General features: G+C 36.3%; 1 long non-coding RNA gene and 1 other non-coding gene across 2 annotated transcripts; both read right to left on the bottom strand.

Annotated features, from left to right (window-relative positions):
- Window positions 1-1,240: 1,240 nt before the first annotated feature.
- On the bottom strand, window positions 1,241-20,625 carry LOC143668044 (uncharacterized). Its single transcript, XR_013168261.1, has 6 exons — window positions 20,370-20,625; window positions 18,317-18,425; window positions 15,325-15,384; window positions 3,949-4,108; window positions 3,519-3,857; window positions 1,241-2,666 (listed from the first exon to the last, which is right to left on the bottom strand). It is a non-coding gene; the product is annotated as an uncharacterized LOC143668044 (long non-coding RNA).
- On the bottom strand, window positions 18,328-18,458 carry LOC143668622 (small nucleolar RNA SNORA18). The gene has a single exon (XR_013168489.1). It is a non-coding gene; the product is annotated as a small nucleolar RNA SNORA18 (small nucleolar RNA).
- Window positions 20,626-21,203: the final 578 nt, after the last annotated feature.

The raw sequence follows: 21,203 nt of genomic DNA on the forward strand, positions 1-21,203 counted from the left end.
GCATTGTAAATCCACAAAGTGAAATGAACAGTGTCCAGTGGATAACAATAAGGGCCCCAGAATAGCTCCTCTAGCAATCCTTGTTGTTTCCTTTGCTGGAAACCTTTTCTTGTGTGTTCAATGATGATTCATGCAAATACAGCGTTGAGGGCATGGGACGTTGTGGCAGAAAGGAGGCCATAGCATGTCCTCGGGAATTGAACCAAAGGAGTCAACAGGAGTAAATAAGGCCTAGAATATGAACTTCAAAATCTGAATCAAAACTCATCCCGATGGGAGTGCAAGGGTAGTTCAGTGGTAGAAGTCACGCCTGCCATGTGGGAGACCCGGGTTCAGTTCCCAGCCTGTGCACTTCCCAGACAAACAAACAAAAACAGCAAAACAAACAAACAAACAAACAAATTCAACAAATGGTGCTTGCAATAAGAGGATACTCACATGGAAAAAGAATGAAATGTGACTTCCGCCATACAGCATACAAAAAAAAAAAATCCCGAACACACCTGATTAATCCTATTTGATTATGTTATGTCTTTTATTATTTGTCATCCTTTCTGCATCAAAGTATTTAGATTTGTTGATACCATGGTCCTTTAACAACTACCAATCCAGAGCACATTTAGGGTTAGTAGACTGCAACTGTCCAGTCTGGCATCACCACTAAAGTACTTCTCTCCCCCTGCCAGGTGAGGCCAGACTTCATGTTTGCAAGGACTTACTGCCCTGAAATGGCTCACTTATCAGCTCTATCCCCTCCACATTCCATTCTCTTGCTTTTAGGCTTTCAATGTTGATGGCTTCTGTTGTCTGGTCCTCACTCTTCTCTTTCAGCATTAGGTTTAATATAGCCTCTCTTGGCTTTTGAGTTTGCTTTTCCTGCCAGCCACATTTACATCTGTCCTCTTTGACTTGAAGCATTCATGGAGAGTCTGAGGACAGCAGTGCCCTTCCAAGCTTGGCTTCACCCTCAGAATTTACCAAATCATATCTTGCCCCATGGGGCAGCCTTGCCACTGGCCTGTCCTGTTTCCATGGATGAAGCCCCGACACTGTTTAAGAAGTGATGATATTGAGTAGCATATTTGAAAAGATATTTTCTATTCAAGATGGTTGAAATAAAGAGCTTGGGTGTTTCAAGAGGGAATAAAAAGGTAGGTAAACTCACTTATTCAGATTATTCAGCTATACAAAAAAAATCATCCCGCAAGTGTTCAATAGGAATACAATTTGATGCTATCAACATGTTACTTTATTAAAATGTTCTGTATTCATTTGGTACATATTTTCTCTACCTATTAAACTTAGTTTCTTGAGGGCAGAGACTGAGCTTTTATTCCTCATATTTTCCTGGCCGAATAGGCACACAATTTTTTTCACAAATGATGAACTAACAAATCGCAAAGGAGGGTCTACGTGTCAGGAAGTGTTAGCTATTGATTTATGTACAAATCTCACAACCCATGTAGAAGACAATTCCTGTGGATTGTAGACCTGGTAAATCTCACCGTGTGCACATTATTCCCTCCACCTCTGACCTCAACCCCCAAACACTGACATTTTCATTCAGGTGAAATTCCATTAAAATAAGTATCCATTAATAACTTTATCAAGAGAAGCAACAAAAGGGTCTTCAGTCCATGAAAAACTGATGTGTGTGTGTGTGTGTGTGTGTGTGTGTGTGTGTGTGTGTGTGTGTGGTGGAGGGTTTGTGGCACAAGGCTGTGGAAAAATGAGACTGACAATATCAAGGAAATATAATGTTTAGCCTAAGGGGATCTGTGGGAAGAGGGGTGCTGCTGACAGCTATTTACCGATTTCTGCTTGCATTACTTAGTGACTTCGGAAGGAATATAGGTGGGACCTTAGCCATAGTTTACCTCTCTCTCTCTCCAGCACCCTGTTCTCATTATCTCTATTCTAGCTCAAATCTTCATCGTCTCAGGCCTGGATTATTCTTAACACCTTCCTAATTTATTTTTTTGCCTCTCGTTCGTTCTCCTGCCTCTAATCCATCAGATACGTCGTTGTCAGAGGAAATCTAGCTAGCGCACAGAGCTGATTGTGTCCATTCCTTAGTCATGAGATTTCACTCACTCATTTACGTAAAGTATCTCTATTCCTTGGTTTGGCATTCATGTTAATCCCCAATCTATCTCTAATCTATCTTTCCTGCTGATCTCTCCATACTCACTTCTGCACATCATCTTCCAGCTAAAGGGGAGCACTCACTGCTCCTCCCAAATCTCCCCAAGCACTTCCGCCTCTAGTCTTTTCCTTGGCTGACTATCTCATGTATTTAAATCTTTCTCATCTCTCAAAGCCCCGTTTAAAAGCAGCTCTATGAAAGAAATCTTTCCCGCAACTCCCTGCAGAAGTGTCATCTGCCACCTCCTTTCCCCCCCTCATATCGTGTTTTTATATTTCTTGCGATACCTACCACCTTTTACGTTTTGTCATTCTTATATGTGTACCTGAACTGAACGGTTGAGTGATGTTAACTCAGCCAAGGTTTTAATCCTAGCTTTTAGCATTTATGTGAACTTGGTAATTAACCTTCTCTTAAGTCTTAGATTCTTCATTGGTAAAACGCTGAAGTTAGGGCGGCTACAGTGGCTCAGCGGCAGTTCTTGCCTGCCATGCCGGAGACCGGATTCGATTCCCGGTGCCTGCCCATGTGGGGAAAAAAAAGAAAAAGAAAAAAAAGTTTAAAATTCTGAAGGTAATCATTCCTGCCTCATAGATTTTTTTGTGAAGAGTAAATCAAATTTAATGAATATAACACATTAGCCCTAGTACTAGCACATAATAAAGGCTCAAAAATTACACATTATTGTTATTATTTTATTGTCTTAATTTCCCTTCTAGACTCCAAAACAAGCCGATTTCATACTTTGAAAAATAGATTCTTTCTGATAAGCACAAAATGTCCGCTAGGTGTCGCTGTTGCACACTAAATTAACCAAAAAGGGGCAAAGAAATACAAAGTAATAATTCGCTCCACAAATTAATCACCATGGTTGTGTAAGCAGTTATTATTGGGAAGACATGCCAGAAAATAAATGGTACTTAACCCATCTCCATATATTTATGAAATTGCCATTTTAAATTTTCGTTACATATATGGAAAGAAAAATATCTTAGGAAAAAAGCTTAAAAGTCAATACTTTTATTTTTTGTTAAAACAACCAAAAGGAATATATAAAAACAGGAACTTTAGGGAATTAAAAAATTCAAAGATAAAGTGTTCTTTATCTTTGAACCTGTTCTCACAGGTTCTAGAGTGTGCTATGCTTTTAACAACATTGGAAAGCTGTTGGTTACCATATCAATTATTCATCTGGGAATTTGGGAAATTCTGTAGCAGTCAAACCAAGTCTTAAAAGAAAGAGAAAGCCTTCCTTTTGATTCTGGTTCAAAATTCAACCCCTATTCATTTTATTTCCAGGCTTATAGACTAGAAATAGTTGCCAAAATGTCAAGCATAAACTGTAAATTTTATGAGCCATACTTTCATTTACCTTTAAGGACTGAGGCATTGAAAGTGCTTTGAAGTCGTTGGTTACCACGATACTCAAGACTCAAGTTCCAGCAGACTAGGACGCAATCGGCTCTTGCTTCCTACGAGTTCAGTCATTGCAGTTGTTGCATGAAAGCAAAGTGCAGCGATGTGGAATATTTCTCCTCTAATGTTAGTTTCCATTCTATGCAGCCTGTGGGAAGTGGAATTACCCAACGTGTAGACTCCGCACCTTTTTTCGTACTCGGCAAGAAAACCGCAATGCTGCACTGCTACTTCCCTCTTATGGAACAAATTTGCAAGGTCTGTGGCAGTGATTCATAGTTCAGGAAAGACACACCTTCCAACAGCAAAGATGAAGAAAGAAGGATATTATATGTTTAGTCTTTGCTATTTTTACCCTTCTGGTTTTCAGTTAAATTGTGACTTACAATCGTTTGGTTTTGATGACCCATTAATTTTCCAAACAGAAGCTCCATTTGAGTCAAAGACTCCTTTTTTCTTACTTAAAAGAAAATGGACCTATATGGTCTCATACTTGCCCGGTGATGTTCTGTCATTTTGCTCATGCTGAACGTCTATCTGGTAGATCTGGACACACACGGAATAGAAATTTAGAGTTTCAAATGAATAGGTGAATAATGGTTAGTGTTTTCATTCGAAATGAACAAATGAAAAGACAAACTACATTTTTTTTCCCCCTCGCCCTAGTTTATAATATGCAGTAAAAATTATTATTATACTTAGGACGCATTTTTAAGAATGAAGCTGACGTTTATGGTTCTAAAATATTCAAATCTTCTGGTTATGTCATATGGCAGGACCTCGTGCTATATAAAAACGTTTATTTATTTATGCATATATTTCATTGGTATCTGCCTCTTCCACTGGACTACAAATGTCACAAGGACTGTTTTCTGTAAAAAATGTGTATACAAAAAGGTGCTTAAAATTTTTGTAGGATGAATTAGAAAATGACTATATATAGATATTGCTGAATTAAACATATTAAATTACAGCCAGTATTGTTTGGTTATGTCCTGCAGATTCAAGCTTAGTTTAAACATGTTTTGTGAACTGGTGAGTCAGCTAGAATTCCTGAGACTGAGTGCCAAAGTCCTTTGGTAGTAGAAGCATTTAAGATGCTAAGGAACTTACCATTTTGGTTATTTCCTGGATTTTCCAGGTCCTTAATACCTCTTTCAAAAAATAGTTGTCAGCACCTTGCTTCTTGACTCTGCTATTTGATAACAATAAACTGAATACTCGGATAACAAACTCTGTGGTTTCATCCCTCACTTCCAGTCACACTAGATATGCCAGGTAGTATAACACCAAGTGATTTAATTAATGCCAATAAGTACTTATTATACACTTTCTTGTGCTAGGCTCTTAATGTTCTATGCACGCCATAACATTTTACTCCCCGATAATGCTGATCTCTCTACCATGAATGCTTTTCCCTTCCTTCTTCACTTGTGTAACTACTACTCATTCTTTAAAACTCATGTCAGCCAACACCTGCTCCCTAATGTGTTTCCTGAACCACCAGTCATGGTGTGCATAAAGCCATGGCTTTACTACAGAACTTAATACATTTTATTTACATTCTCTGCTTATGTTTCCATATCCCCCACAAGGCTGTGAGCTCCTCAAAGAAAAGCGACTGAAAGGAATATGAAGAGAACTACCTTCTATTTCCATTAGCACATAAACTGATCTACCTGTATCTGTACCCAAATATTATTTCTTATCTCTTATTACCATGGACAGACTGCCACTGATTCCATCTACAAAGGGGGCTGAATCCCATCTCCTTTTGCCTATTCAATGACTTTTGTTCCTGTAATTTCCCTTCCCATTCCCAGCCTTGCATCATCAGTTTCTCGCTCTAATTGAATTACTCTCCCCCGTATACAAATATGTTGTTATAGTTCTGAACTGAAAACAAAACAAAAACAAACTCACTGACTCTCTACTTCTCCTTCAGATATCATCCCTTTTCTTCTGCTTCTTAAGAACAAAACTCCTTAAAAGAGTTTTCTACACTCAGTGCCCCATTTTCTCACTCCTCATTTTTCCTTATGCTCATGCAATCAGTTTTTTACCCCTACCACTCATCTAAAACCTCTCTTGTCAAGGTTACCAGAGACCTCTGTTTTGGCAAATTCAGTGATTTCTTTTTATTAGAGAAGTTGTGTGTTTACAGAACAATCATGAATAAAGTACAGGATTCTCATATACCACCCACCACCAACGCTTGCATTGGTGTGGAAAATTTGTTACAATTGGTGACAACACTTTTTTTAAACATAATTCTACTATTTTTTAACGTAGTTACATTTGCCACAATTGATGAGACATTATTAAAGTAGTGCTATAACTATTGTCAATAGTTTGTGTATAGGTATTTTTCCCCATATTCCTGAACTATTATTATTAGTTTTAATGCATGTCTTTATTTTATTGCTCATCTACCCAACACTGGCTAAAAGGAGAGTCTGTCGTAAAGTTTTTACAGTCACATGGTCACATGATAAAAGCTATATAGTGATACAATCATTATCGAAGATCAAGGCTACTGGATTACAATTCAGCAATTTTGGGTATTTCCTTCTGGCTATTCCAATACACTAGACGCTAAAAAGAAACATCCACATAAAGATTCAGTAGTCATAATCATTTGCTAAGTCCTAATTTCTCAGTTACACCTCCTCCCTCTCATTTGATCTTTCTCTCAGTCTTCAGGGATATCTGGCCAATGACCATTTTAAATTCTTTGTGCTGGAAAGGGGTATTCATGTTATGAGGTAGAGGAATGCAACTGGTTTATGTTCTGTGAGAGACTGGTTTTGGGGGCTTATCAAGTATAAGAACATCTAAAGGGCTTAAGTTTCTGAAAAAAAAAAAAACTTACTAAGGAAAACATTTAAGAGTCTTAGATAGAGCCCAGAGTTTTCTTTAGAGTTTTCAGAAATACAGTTGGTTGGGGCTTGGCATACTGTGGCTATTTGTAGTATCTGGGTGAATTTAGTATAAGAGTAACCTCAGAATGACCTCTTGATTCTATTTGAGATCTCTTAACCACTGAAACCTTATGTTACATTTCTCCTCTCCTTTTTGGTCAAGAAAACATTGTCAATCCCATGATGCCAGGGCCAGGCTCATCCCTAGGAGTCATGTCCCACGTTGCCAGAAATACTTACACCCCTGGGAGTCATGTCCCATATATAGGGGAGAGTAGTGAGTTTATTTGCAGAATTGGTGTAGGGAGAGAGGCCACATCTGAGCAACAAAAGAGGTTCTCTGGGGGTGACTCTTAGGCATAATTATAAATAAACTTAGGTTCACCGTTGCAGAAATAAGTTCCATAAGGGCAGGCCTCAAGATCAAGGGCTTGGCTTATTAAATTGAGAGTTCCTAATGCTTAAGAGAATATTAGGAATTCCCTAGGTTGAGAAGTGTAATAGTTCCACATTTTTTTCTCCAGTACCTCAAGGGACTTTTTAAATACATTTTTATTCTCTGCCTAAGATACTCTGGAATGTATCAGGGTCAGTGATTAAACTTTTTTCAGTGATTAATTTTTATTCCTCAGCTTACTTGTGGTTTAATTTCCTTACTTCATTTATGTGTTTTCCTTTGTATTTGACATAGTTTCTCACTCCTTCCTCAAGATTCATTGATATTGTCACATGAACCAGAACCTCATTCTTTTTTATGGTTGAATAATATTCCATTATTATATATAACACATTTTGTTTATCCATTCATCAGTTGATGGACATTTAGCATTACTTTCATCTTTTGGCAATTGTGAATAATGCAGCTGTGACCATCAGTGTGCTAATATCTGTTTGAGTCCTGATTTCTGTTCTTTGGGGTATGTACCAAGAAGTGGGATTACTAGGTCATATGGTAATGGTGGTTTTATACTTGGCCTTCTGGGAACCACTAAACCGTTTTCCACAGCATTCACACCATTTTACATTTCCACCAGCAGTGAATGAGTGTTCCTATTTCTCCACACCCTCTTCAACACTTATATTCCAATTTCTTAATAGCAGCTAATCCTAATGGGTGTGAAATGATATCTCATTGTGGTTTTGATTGTGGTTTTGATTTGCATTTCCCTGGTGGCTAATGATGTTGAACATCTTTTCATGTACTTTCTGGCCATTTGTATGTCTTCTTTGGAGAGATATCTATTTTTTTTGTCTAATGTTTTCTAAACGCGAGGCTCTATTTAAAATAATGGCAAACAAAAATGAACATACAGAAAAGTTTCTATCCTCATGGAATTTATTTCCCTTTTCTTTTGTTGGACACTTATCCTTTTTCTGACTTCTAAATGAGGTAGGGATCTAAGACTTGGTCCTTAAATCTCTTCTGTTCTCCTTCAGTGATCTCATTTAGTTCCATGGCTTTGAAGATATCAAGATGATAGATTCAAATTTATATTCACAATCTTGATCACTTCCCTGAATTCTAATCTCATATACCTTACTATTTACTCAACATTATCACTTGAAGTCTGTAGTGGGCTGAATGATGGACTCCAAAAAGATATGCCTACATTTTAATTCCTGGAACCTGAGAATATCACCTTATTTGGAAAAAATGGGCTCTGCAGATGTAATTAATCTATTGATATGAGGAGATTTTCCTGGATTATCCGGGTGGACTCCTAATGATGAATATCCTTATAAGAGACACACAGAGGAGAAGACAGGCACAGAGGAGAAGTCTATGTAAAGACAGAAGTGGAGCTTAGCAGCTACAAGCTAAGCAATGCCCAAGAATAACAAGAGCCACCCAAAACTGGAAGAGGCAAGGAATGGATTCTTCTCTGTAGGCTTTGGAGGGTGTGTGGCCCTGCTGGTACCTTGATTTTTGCCTTTGGCCTCCAGAACTGCAAGAGAATAAATTTCTGTTGTTTCAAGATCCCAAGTTTATAGTAATTTGTTACAGCAGTTGCAGGAAACTAAACAATGTCTAATAGGCATCACAAAGGTAATATCCAAAGTAGGAGTTTTTGTTCTGTGTGGTCCCCTTGCTCCCAGTGTGCCTCTCCTACAATAGCGCCTTTTAAATTTGTCATCCTAGTAAATATGCTACCCTTCACGACTTTGAAGATTTTATTCCATTGATTTAAAATATATATTTTTATTGAGAAATCTTCATATACTTATGGTCCATCCATACTATACAACCAAAAGCTCACAATATCATCATGTAGTTGTGTATTCATCACCATGATCATTTTTAGAACATTTGCATCATTCCAGAAAAAGAAATAAAAAGAAAAAAGAAAAATACTCATTCATCACATATACCTTACCCCTCCCTCTCATTGACCACTAGTATTTCATTCTACCCATTTTTTTTTTTTACCCTTTATCCTCCCTATTATTTATTTATCTATTTTTTAATCCTTGTTTTTTTACTCATCTGTCCATGCCCTGGAAAAAAGGAGCATCAGACACAAGGTTTTCACAATCACATGGTTCCATTGTAAAATTATATTTTTATATCATTATACAACCATCTTCAAGAATCAAGGCTACTGGAACACAGCTCAACAGTTTCAGGTACTTCCCTCTAGCCACTCTAATACATCATAAACTAAAAAGGGGATATCTACATAATGCAGAGGAATAACCTCCAGGATAACCTCTCCACTCTGTATGAAATCTCTAAGTCACTGAAAACTCATTTTGTCTCATTTCTCTCTTCACCCTTTTGGTCAAGAAGTCTTTCTCGGTCCCATGATGCTGGGTCCTGGTTCATCCCGGGAGTTCTGTCCCATGTTGCCAGGGGAATTTACACCCTTGGGAGTCATGTCCCACATAGGGGAAGAACAGTGGTCTCATCTGCTGAGTTGGCTTAAAGGAGAAGCAACACCAAGCAATAAAAGAAGTTCTCTGGGATGACTATTAGGCATAATTATAAGTAGGTTTAGCTTCTCCTTTGCAGGAATAAGTTTCATAGCATCGAATCCCAGGATCAAGTGCTCAGCCTATTGAATTGGTGGTCCCCACTGCTTGAGAGAATACCAGGAATTCCCCAAATGGGGAAGTTGAATATTTCCTCCTTTCTCCCCAGTCCCCCAAGGGGGCTTTGCAAGTACTTTTTTATTCTCTATTCAGATTACTCTGGGATATATCAGGGCATCACACTAACCTGTACAAACCACCAGGATCTCATGTCCTACTCAAGATTCCATGTAATTATGGTGTTCAAATAAACTGATCATACAGGTTAAATTAGATAATTGCTACCCAAAATATAACTTTTGCACCAAGTAAACATCTCCTCTTTTGGTCTCACACAGAAGTGTAAAGTTTTAAAATATGGACCATATTATCCTTTACCCTGTATTCTGATTTACCTTAGACTTACCCAAATCAGTTTCACTCCTATATCTAGTTGAAATCTGATCACTTTTTCAACTTTATAAATAGTTGCTGTATGGGGTAATGCTGACTTTAATAGCTTCCGTGCTCTAATTCCGAGTCTTAGGTGTCACATGCATACCCGAAATTTCAGGGAACAGCCAGGTTATACTCAAATAGCTCAGAATCTCAGAATTTAGAAATATCAGTTACAGCTCCTGAATATATGCAACTGCTGTAAGAATTTATAATCTAGGACCCTTTGCAATAGACCCCAACCTGATAATCCATGCTCTCAACTTCAATTCTCTGTGTTTATACGTTATATTTAGTCCATATGAGTGAGGCATGATAATATTTGTCTTTTTGCTTCTGCCATTTCATTCAACATACTGTCCTTAAGGTTCATTCACCTAACTGCATGCCTCACAACTTCATTTCTTCTTGCTGTTGCTCAGTGATCCATCATATATATACACCACAGTTCCCCTTTACTTCCCTCAGTCGTACCCTTAAGCCATGTCCATTCATTGTGAATCGTGAACATACCACCATAAACACCAGTGTGCAAATGTCCATTTACATCCCCACTCTCGGTTTCTCCAGATATATATATATACCTAGCCATGGGGTTTCAGGATCACATGGCAACCCCACCCCTAGCCTCCTGTGGAACCACCACACTGCCCTCTGGAGTCTCTCTACCAACAGTGAATAGGTACACCTCTTTCTTTACATTTTCTCTAGCCCTTGTGTCTCTCTGTTCATTTTTAAACGGTTTTATTCACATACCATACAATCCAACCTAAGTAAATAGGCATGTCTTTGCCACCATAATCTATATGAAGACATTTCCTTTTCTCCTGCAAAGAACAAAGAATTCCTACCCTTCTCCCAAACCCCACTCTTATTAACAATTAGTTTTGGTATAATGCCTTTCTTACATTCAGTGGAAGCATATTACAATGTTATTGTTGATCATAGACCCTAGCTGGCATTGATTGTACTTTTTCCTGTATCCCATCACGTTTTCAACACCTTGCAATGCTGACATTTGTTTGTTATATATAAACAATGTTTATATATTGTTTTTATATTTGTACATTTACATGAAAAAATGTTTTTATATTTGTACATTTAATCGTCATCACTGTCCACTCTAGCACTCTAAAATATACCGTCTCAGTCTTTATCCTCATATTTCCTTCTGATTTCATATGTGGCCCCAGTATCAAATTTCCCTCAACCAAAATGGCCAAAAGGCACATGAAGAGATGCTCAATGTCCCTGGCCATTAGAGAAATGCAAATCAAAACCACAATGAGATATCATCTCACACCCACCAGAATGGCCATTACCAACAAAACAAAAAATCACAAGTGCTGGAGAGGATGTGGAGAAAAAGGCACACTTATCCACTGTTGGTAGGAATGTCAAATGGTGCAACCACTGTGGAAGGCAGTTTGGCGGTTCCTCAAAAAGCTGAATATAGAATTGCCATACCACCCAGCAATACCATTGCTAGGTATCTACTCAGAGGACTTAAGGGCAAAGACACAAACAGACATTTGCACACCAATGTTTATAGCAGCATTATTTACAATTGCAAAGAGATGGAAACAGCCAAAATTTCCATCAACAGACGAGTGGCTAAACAAACTGTGGTATATACATATGATGGAATATTATGCAGCTTTAAGACAGAATAAACTTATGAAGCATGTAATAACATGGATGGACCTAGAGAACATTATGCTGAGTGAGACTAGCCAAAAACTAAAGGACAAATACTGTATGGTCCCACTGATGTGAACCAACATTCGAGAATGAACTTGGAATATGTCATTGGTAACAGAGACCATCAGGAGTTAGAAATAGGGTAAGATAATGGGTAATTGGAGCTGAAGGGATACAGACTGTGCAACAGGACTGAATACAAAAACTCAAAAATGAACAGCACAATACTACCTAATTGTAATGTAATTATGTTAAAACACTGACTGAAGCTGCATCTGAGCTATAATTTTTTGTTTGTTTGTTTGTTTTTGTTTTTTTATATATTTTTTTATTTTTTATTTTTATTTTTTTCTCTATATTATCATTTTACTTCTTTTTCTGTTGTCTTGCTATTTCTCCTTCTAAATCGATGCAAATGTACTAAGAAATGATGATCATACATCTATGTGATGATATTAAGAATCACTGATTGCATATGTAGAATGGAATGATTTCTAAATGTTATTAGTTAATTTTTTAATAAAAAAAAATTTCCCTCAACCATACTCACATTCAGTTTTATTCAGTGTACTTATATTATTGTGCTGCTATCAGATAGCATTGTGCTACAGGCAGTCCTGTTGTACAATCTGTATTCTTTCAGCACCAATTCCCCAATCTGTACCCTATTTCTACCTCCTGATAACCTCTATTCTTAACTTTAACTCTCAAAGTTCACTCATTAATGTTAGTTCATATTTGTGAGACCACACAGTAATTGCCCTTTTGTTTCTGGGTCATTTCACTCAGCATAATGTCCTCAAGTTTCATCCATGTAGTTACATGCTTCATGACTTTATTCTGTCTTACAGCTGTGTAGTAGTCCATTGTATATATATACCACAGTTTATTTAGCTACTTGTTCATTGATGGACATTTGGGCTGTTTGGCAATCATAATAATGTGGCTGTAAACATTGGTGTGCAAATGTCCCTTTGTGTCCTTGTCTTCAGTTCCTCTGAATATATACCTAGAAATGGGGTTGCTAGATCATATGGCAATTCTATGCTTAGCTTCCCGAGGACCCGCCAAACTGCCTTCCACAGCGGTTATACCATTTTACATTCCCACCAACAATGAATAAGTGTGCCTCTTTCTCCACATCCTCTCCAGCACTTGTTTTTTTGTTTTTTGATAATGGCCACTCTGGTGGGTGTGAGATGGTATCTCATTGTGGTTTTGATTTGTATTTCCCTAATAGCCAGTGAAGTTGAGCATCTTTTCATGTACCGTTTAGCCATTTGTATTTCTTCTTCTGAAAAGTGTCTGTTCATGTCTTTTGCCCATTTTTTAATTAGGTTATTTGTCTTTTTTGTTGTTGAGTTGAAGAATCTCTTTATATATTCTGGATACTAAGCCCTTATCTGATGGTTTTCAAATATTGCCTCCCATTGCGTAGGTTGCCTTTTTTAGTTCCCTGATAAACTTCTGATGTACAAAAGTGTTTAAGTTTGAGGATATCTCATTTGTTTACTCCTTTGTTTCATTGCTATAGATTTGGGTATAAGGTCTAGGAAACCACCTCCTGTATACAAGATGTATAAGATAGTTCCCTACATTTTCTTCTAAAAGTTTTATGGTTTTAACTCTAATGTTTAGGTCTTTGATTCATTTTGAGTTCGTTTTTGTGTATGTGTGAGATATGGATCCTCTTTCATTCTTTTGCATATGTAAATCCAGTTCTCCAACACCATTTATTGAAGAGGCTGGCTGTGTCCCAGGTTGTTTAGCTTGATTGCCTTATCAAAGATCAATTGTTCATAGATGAGAGGGTCTATTTCTGAACACTCAATTAGATTCCATTGGTCAATATGTCTATCTTTATGCCAGTACCATGCTGTTTTGACCACTGTAGCTTTGTAATATGCTTTTAAAGTCAGGTAGTGTGAGACCTCCCACTTCATTTTTCTTTCCCAAGATATTTTTAGCTATTCAGGGCACCCTGCCCTTCCAAATAAATTTGGTTATTGGTTTTCTATTTCTGTAAACTAAGTTGTTTGGATTTTAATTGGTATTGCATTGAATCTATAAATCAATTTAGGTAGAATTTCATCTTAACATCAAATTGTACACTTTAAATATGTACAGTTTATTGCATATCATTTGTATCTCAACAAAATTGTTACAAACTTTACAAGCCCAGAATTGGGAGGGAAAACAAAGGAGCTACAATACACAGAGAAACTCTCCCATTCACACATGTAACTTTGGCAAAAGTCAACAGTATGTACCCAGCAAGGGAAAAAGAAAGGGGAGGATGCTGTCAAGGGGTTTCCCTAACCTTTTACCTGCCTGACTTTGAGAATCAGCTTTTAGTGAGGAATCTCATTTGGTGACTGGTCCAAGTTGGAAGGTCCCTGAGCCCTCCCTGCTGGGGCCACTATCTGGATTTTGTGGTCAAAGACCACCATGAGGAGACATCATGTGTTAGGATTTTCCACTTACATACAGGCAAATCTGGCTTTATGAAAACCTTCATGAAAACCTCAACCCTCTATGATCAAGCTCCAGGGACCTATAATTCTTTCCCACAGCAGGGACCCTTGAATCTGGAACTCTACAAATTTTGTTGTAGAAGAACTACAATTAGCTCAAATAAGTAAATTTATACTAGCCATAATCCCATCATATGCAAATAGAATTGTTAGCATTTTATTGTGGTCCATACACTGAAGGACTATGCAACTTTATAGAAAAGAAGGAAAGACAATTAGATTCCTACCTAGCAATACCTAAAGCACTCCTCAAATTTCAGTTAGGAGAAATAAGAAACTTATATAATGTATAATATCTCATTTTTTTTAAAGCATAGATGAATGGATGCACAGATTAATGGATAGTTACCTGGACTGATAACAAATTGCAAAGAATGGAATGAGGGAAGGAGAAGAAAGACCTTAGAAAGAGAACTTTCATTTTCATTCACATACATTTATTTTGCTTCTGTTTTTTTTAATTTTTTACATCACATATGTGTTATTCAAAATTTTCAAAAAAAGGCAAATGAAAACTGAAAAAATACTATTAACTCATAGGCGAAAGGCTAATTTCCTTAATATAAAAGTTCCAAAAAAGTGAGCAAAGGATATTAACAGGTAGCTCATAAAATAAGAAAGTATAACTGGACTAGGAAAAGATTCTCAACCTCACTCATACTAAGAGAAATTTAAATTAAAATAGTGACACTATTTTTCCACCCATGAATTGGCAAAGATCCAAAAATTTGGGAAAATAGGTACTTTCCCCACAAATTAGGGATATGGATTGACATAACTGCTTAAAAAGAATAATTTGAGAATATGATTTAATTGCTACATCCTTCAACCCAACAATTCTACCTTTAGACATTTTTTTCTATATACTTGCATAAATGCTCAATGACCTATGTTCAAGGTTACTTATTGAAGCTTTGTTTGTAACAGTTGAAGATTGGCAGCAGCCACAGGAGATTGATTAAATAATTACCGTTTGACTGTTAGAGTACTGTGCATCCATAAAAAAGCATGAGAAAGCTCTTTATATGTAGAAATGGAATTCTCTCCTCTGAAGTGAAAGAAGCAGAGGGCGGAACAATGTCTATAGTTTGCTACTTTGGGATTAAAAATAAGTCTCTAAATGTAATTTAAAACAACTTACCTAGAATGCTTGGAAGGACACACAAAAAAACTGGTAACAAAGGTTGCCTCTGGGGAGTGGCTGGAAAAAAAGGATTAGGAGTAAGTCTTTTTTCTACCTATCTTTTATAAGACTTGACTTGTGAATTATTTGAATATATTTCCAACATTTTTTTAAAGACCTTGATTACTGCCCCAGTTTTAGCTCACAAACATATCTGTTAGGGCCTTCGGTTCTCTGCTCCTCCTCTCCCTCTTCTTCCTCCTCCTTCTCTTCTTCCAGTTCCTGTTCTTTTATTCCTTTCCCCAGCATTTAAAAAAAAATGTATTTTTCAACCCAACATTTCTGGGTGTTTTGCAGCAGAAAGTTTTTCAGATTGCATAGTACATAATAATCATGTAAATTGAAACCCTTATTATTTTTAAATATATTTCTTGAATTGGAAGCTGAGTAAACAGGTCTGAAGAATATGCACTTTGGAAGCCTAGTGCCAAATTTACATTTTCACCTGCAGTTAATGGAAGTGTCCCTTTGCTCGAATCTCCTCATCACTTGTACTATCTACCATTTTTTAAAATGCCTTTTTAGTGGGCTAAACTCATATCTCATTATTTCGATTTGCACTTTTAAAATTTTAAATGAGTTTGAACATTTTTTCACAGTATATTTATATATAAGTTGTTATATATAAATTTTGTATATAATTTTATATTTAATTTTATTATTTATATTATATATAATTATATATATTTTATATATGTAAAATTTTTATATATAAATTTTTTCACATTTTTAATTACACAAGTAATATATGGATTGCATTCAAGTGATTGATAAATGATTCAAATGAAATAGAAATATAAAAACAGATGCATTATATGGCAGTTATGAATAATGCTGCTAAGAACATTAGTGCACAAATATTTGTTTGACTCTCTGCTGTCAATTCTTTTTGGTATATACCTAGAAATGGGATTGCCAGGTCATGTGGTAATTCTATACTTACCTTCAACTTCAAACTGTCTTCTACAGTGGCTGCACCATTTTACATTCCCACCAACAATGAAGGAGTGTTCCTATTTCTCTACATCCTCTCCAATACTCATTTTCCTTTTTAAAACAATAGTAGCTTTTCAGGTGAGTTGTGAAATGGTGTCTCATTGTGAATTTGATTTGCATTTCCAAAAGGCTGATGATTTTGAGCATCTTTTCATGTGATTTTAGGCCTTTTTTATCTTCTTTGGAGAAATGTCTATTCATGTTGTTTTAGTTTCCTAGGTGGCTTAAAGCAATATACCATGAAATGGTTTTAAGTTTAAACAAGGGGGATTCATAAGCTTAAAACTTTATGGTTTGAAGACCATGAAAATGTCCAAATCAAGGTGTCATCAAGGTGATGCTTTCTCCTGAAGACCAGCTGCTGACGACCCTTGGCTTCTCTGCCACAGGGCAAGGCATATGGCGGTGTCCGCTGATCTCTCTCTTCTCTTCCAGGGTTCATTACTTTTGGCTTCTTGCTTCTGTGGCTTTCTCTTTGTCTGAATTTCATTCTCTGATAAAGGACTCCAGTAAGAGAATTAAGAATCATTCTCAATGAAGTGGGGGACACCTTAACTGAAGTAGTTGTAAAAGGTCCTTCTTACAATGGGTAAGAAGGACCCACAGGAATTCTTACCCACAGAAATGGGTTAAATTTAAGAAATGTCTTTCTAGGGTGCATGCAGCTTCAAGGCACCACACAGGTCTTTTGACCATTTTAAACTTGGATTGTCAAATTCAAGGATTTCTTTATACATTTTGGATATTAAACCCTTATCAGACATGTGGTTTCCAAATATTTTCTCCCATTCTGTAGGTTGCCTCTTTACCTTCAGGATGAAATCCTTTGATCCACAAAAGTTTTAAATTTTGATGAAGTCCTATTTATCTATTTTTCCTTTTATTGCTTATGTTTTTGGTGTAAAGTTTAAGAAACCACTTTTAAGGTCCTAAGGATGCTTCCCTATGTTTCTTTCTAGAAGTTTTATAGTTTTGGCTCTTATATTTAGGCCTTTGATCCATTTTCAGTTAATTTTTGCATATGGTCTGATGGAGAGGTCCACCTTCATTCATTTGCATATAGAATCCGAGTTTTTCCAGCACTGTTTATGCAGACTATTCTTTCCCAATCTAGTGGACTTAGCGCTCTTGTCAAAAATCAATTGACAATAGATGTGAAGTTTGATTTCTGAACTCTTAATTTGATTCCGTTGATCTATATGTCTGTCCTTGTGTCAGTACTATGCTGTTTTTTTTTCTTCTGATTTTCAACAGTGAAGAGTTTTATTACATGTAGCATTAGGTAATTTTTAAAAAATTTTTTAAACATAACATACAAACATGAACATTCTTACCATATGATCATTCCATTCTTAGTATATAAACAATAACTCACAGTATCATCACATAGTTGTATATTCATCTCCACGATCACCTCTCAGAACATTTGCATCAATCCAGAAAAAGAAATAATAAAAAAGAAAAAAATTCATACATACCATACCCCCTCCCCCCTCCCCGATCACTAGCATTTCAATCTACTACATTTATTTTAACATTTGTTCCCATTTTTTTAGGTAATATTTTTTAAAGTCAATAAATTTTTATTTAAGGTATTCCACATGTTAAGCTTCATTTCTCTGCTCATCAGAATCACCTTAGTCCCTCTGAAGCTTGAGCCAAGATTTATCTTCAAAATACCCTTTCAAAAGGAATCCCAGCTGTTGTCAGTCAGCCTTGTCACAATTCTTTTAGTTGTCCTTCTTTTCATCTCCACTCAGGTATGAACATACCAATATATGAGAAATTCCCAACTTCAGAATCGGAATTGGTAGATCTGCAAGGTTCTCAATCTCAGACAACCTCTTAGCATGAGTATGTATCTTATTCACTCTTAAAGGTTACCACACCTGAAGTAGAGACCTGTGGGATATACCCATACTAAAAGTCAAAAAAGTTAACTATTCTTTCATACCTTCTTCAATGCTTTGTCTTGTAATTTCTTCCCACAGATTTAACAAACAGCTCTGTGAGTAAAGCAAAACCACATAGTTATTCTTTGAGGTGTTTTCAGTGATGTGGGTCTACAGAAAAAACCGATCAAGAGAGATCTTAATTACCATGCTGTCTTGATTTCTGTAGCTTTGTAATAAGTTTTAAAATTGGGAAGTGTGAGTCCTCCCCCTTCATTCTTTTTCAGGTTGGTTTTGGTTATTAAGGGCCCCTTATCCTTCCATTTCTGCAAAGAATGCTATTGGAATTTTGATTGGGATTGCATTGAATCTGTCTACTGCTTTATGGTAGAATTAACATCTTAATATTCAGTCTGCCAATCTATGAATATGGAATATCTTTCTATTTATTTAGGTCTTTGATTTTTTTAGCAATGTATTTTTAGTTTTCTGTATTTACATCTTTGGTTAAATTTATTCGTAGATTTATCATTCTTTTAGTTACTATTGTAAATGACATTTTTCTTTATTTCCCCTTCAGTTGATAGAAGCACTACTGATTTTTGCATGTTGATCTTGTACTCTGTCACTTTGTTGAATTTGTTTATTAACTTTAGCAGCTTTGTTGTGCATTTTTTGGAATTTTATATATATAAGAACTTGTCTCTGAAAATAGTGCAATGACCTTTTCAAATTGAATGACTTATATTTTTCTTACCTAACTGTTCTGATTAAAACTTCCAGTACAATTTTGAATAACAGTGGTTTCAGTGGGCATGCCTGTCTTTTTTTCCTAATCTTAGAAAGAAAGCTTTCTTTGTGGAAAGTTTTTTGATTACCAATTGGATCTCTTTACTTGTTCTTTGTCTGTTGAGCTCTTTTATTTGTTCTTGAGTTAGTGTAAGTAGTTTACATTTCTAGGAATTTGTCCGTTTCATCTAGGTTATCTAATTTGTTGAAGTATAGTTATTTATAGCATCTTTTTGTGATATTTTTTATTTCTGTGGGGTCTGTCTAATGTCCCACGTTTTCATTTCTGGTTTCAGTTATTTATATCCTCTCTCTTTTATTCTTTGTCTGTCTAGTAGGTTTGTAGATTTTATTAATCTTTTCAAAAAACCAACTTTTGGTGTCCTTGATTCTCTCTGTTTTTTATTCTGTATTTCTATCCATTAATAAAAGTGGCATATCGAAGTCTGCTCCTACTAATGTAGACCCATCTATTTCTCCCTTCAATCTGTCAATATTTGCATCATATGTGGGGGCTCTGCCATTAAATGCATATATATATTTACAATTGTTATGTTTTCTTTTCGAATTGACCCCTTTACCAGCATACAGTGACCTTTTTGTCCCTCATAATGGTTTTTGACTTACAGTATAATTTATCTGATATTTGTATAACCATCACAGCTCCCTTTTGTTTACTATTTACATGGTATATTTTTTCTATCCTCTCACTTTCAGCCCATTTGTGTCTCTTAATTTAAGATGAGTCTCCTGTAACTCCATATGGCTGTCACACTTCTATCCTTTCTGCTAATCTTTGCCTTTCGACTGGAGGGTTTAATCCCAGTGACATGCATGGGAACTACTGATAATGCTAGCTTTCCTTCTGTTCTTTTGCTACATGGTCTTTGTAAGCCTTATACCATTTTTGTCCCTCAATTCTTCCATTAATGACTACCTCTATTTTCATATTTATTTGCTTTCTTTCTATTGTACCCCTTTGAGTCCCTTCTCGTTTCTTTCTTTATATATTTCTCATATTTTTTTCTGGTTACTGTAAGTTTAAAATTTAACAAACTGAATCTATAACAATCACTTTTGATTTGACACTCACTTAACCCAATGGCATATACATACACTGTTTCTATACCCATCTGTTCCCTCACCTTTTTGTTGTAGTTCTTGCAAATTATATCTTAATATATTTTATTTCCCAAAGCAGAGATTTATCATTACTTTATATGCATTTGCACTTTAGATGCTGTAAGAAGTAAAAGTGGAATTGCACACCAGGAAGTACAATACAATAATACTGGAATTTATAATTATCCATATGGTTACCTTTACCTGAGATCTATTTTTCTATGCTGCTTTGATCCACTGTATAGTGTCCTATCTTTTCAGTCTGAAGAACTCCCTTTCGCCTTGCCTTTAAATCTGATTCAGCGGTGTTAAATTCCTTTTGTTTGTCTGGGAATGTCTTAATCTCTGCCTCATTTTAAAAATAAAGTCTGGTTAGATATAAAATTATTGGTTGGTGTGGCAGTTTGAATCAGTTGTGTACCCCAGTTAATGCCATATCCTTTAATCTTTACTCAGTAATGCTGAGTGGAATCTTTTTTATTGTTTCCATGGCGATATGACCCACTCAATTGTGGGTGGTAACTTTTGATTAGATGGTCTCCATAGAGCTGTTTCAAGGTAGGGTTGCTTACAGGAGCCCTTTAAGAGGAAACCATTTTGGAAAAAGCCCTAAAGCCCACATAGCCAGAGACGTTTGGAGATGAAGAAGGAAAATGCCCTCAGGGGAGCTTCATGAAACAAGATGCCAAACCAGGAGAGAAAACTAGCAGACTTCGCCATGTGTCCTTCCAGCTGTGCGAGAAACCCCGAACTTCTTTGGCCTCTCTTGAGTGAAGATAACCTCTTGTTGGTGCCTTGATTTGGACATTTTCATAGCCTTGCCTTCATTTAGACATTTTCATGGCCTTAGAACTGTAAATTTGCTACTTAATAAATTCCCCTTTTGAAAGCACTTCTGTTTCTGGTGTATCTCCTTCTGGCAACTTGCAAACTAGAACAGTTGGTAATTGTTTTCTTTCAGCACTTTCAATATTTCTTCCTCTTGCCTTCTTGTGTCCATGGTTTCTCATAAACAGTTGGCACTTAATCTTATTGGGG

Source organism: Tamandua tetradactyla, chromosome 24 (assembly GCF_023851605.1).
Source record: "Tamandua tetradactyla isolate mTamTet1 chromosome 24, mTamTet1.pri, whole genome shotgun sequence".
Lineage (NCBI taxonomy): Eukaryota > Metazoa > Chordata > Mammalia > Pilosa > Myrmecophagidae > Tamandua > Tamandua tetradactyla.